This window comes from Myotis brandtii, unplaced genomic scaffold, assembly GCF_000412655.1.
Source record: "Myotis brandtii unplaced genomic scaffold, ASM41265v1 scaffold89, whole genome shotgun sequence".
Taxonomy (NCBI): domain Eukaryota; kingdom Metazoa; phylum Chordata; class Mammalia; order Chiroptera; family Vespertilionidae; genus Myotis; species Myotis brandtii.
The window spans coordinates 3,369,903-3,370,982 of record NW_005371645.1 but is presented as its reverse complement, the minus strand read 5'-3'; the positions used below and the strand labels follow the sequence as shown (position 1 = coordinate 3,370,982).

Genomic DNA, 1,080 nt, shown 5'->3' with positions numbered 1-1,080 from the left:
TGTTTGCTGGGAACTTTGATTTGCTATGTGACATTCTGTGCTGAGTTGGGATTTTGGAATTCTGGGGTAGATTTAAAAGGTATTTGTGGCTTTTCTAGTCTGATTGGGACATTTAAGGGTGGGGCTCACAGTTCCTCAAGGCAAAGATTTAATGGGCCCTTCCCCCTGCCTGTGCTGAATTAGATAATACAGGCCAGTGTCATTTGGCTTACTGATTAAAGGAAGACAATGGGCCTTGGAATCTGTAAAGATGGGCGGGAATGAAGCTGGTCAAATGTGCTGAAAGGGTTTGGTACCTGTTGCTGCTAGCAAAGGAGGGGCTGATATCTCCTTCTAGCGCACTCCCTTGAAAGAGGCCTGGTTGCTGCTCTGCCACAAAGGGCAACGCAGGTAGTAACCAGGGCTATTGGGGCAAATTGGAAATTACATTGTGCTTATAGACCCCAAAGTTCAGGGCAGGTAAAAAGGAACCACGGAAACTGGCGGGGACTGGGTGGCTCTCCTATGATGTTTAGCAGGCCACCCCCTATCATTCCTAACCTTAAAGCTGACTTTCTTGCTGCAAGAACTATCTCTTTCCTTGAGAGGGCTCCAGAAGGCGCACGAGGACATTTGGCTGTGCCTCGGCGCCACCCAGGAGACCGGCCCAACCCCAACTCCTCATCAGCACAGACCAGGAGATTGGGTCTATGTCAAAAGGCACCACCTTGAGACCCTGGAGCCACGTTGGAAAGGTCCCTACACCCTACACTGTGGTGCTGACAACACCCACCGCTCTCAAAATAGATAGACGGCGTCGCGACCTGGGTCCATCACACCCACGTCTGGTCAGCAGACCCATCCACGATCCGGAAAGACTTCATCACCAAATGGAGCGTTGATCAAAATCAACACAACCCGCTCAAGCTACACATGGGCTCAAGCTACACATGGGCTCAAAATCAACACATGGGCTCAAGCTACGGTGTGCTCGACCTGCCTGATGCTGGTAACATGACTCGCGATCACTCCTGTCACCAGGAGCCCCCACAATACTGTATAATACACTTAGATAATGCCTGCATCTTCATGGACATGGCT

General features: G+C 50.6%; 1 protein-coding gene and 1 long non-coding RNA gene across 3 annotated transcripts in view; one reads left to right on the top strand and one right to left on the bottom strand.

The window, feature by feature from the left end:
- GXYLT2 (glucoside xylosyltransferase 2) overlaps positions 1–1,080 on the bottom strand; it is a 229,219-nt gene that overhangs the window by 56,256 nt on the left and 171,883 nt on the right. The window lies entirely within an intron of this gene.
- On the top strand, positions 7–902 carry LOC106724556. Its single transcript, XR_001360386.1, has 3 exons — positions 7–276; positions 391–393; positions 548–902. It is a non-coding gene; the product is annotated as an uncharacterized LOC106724556 (long non-coding RNA).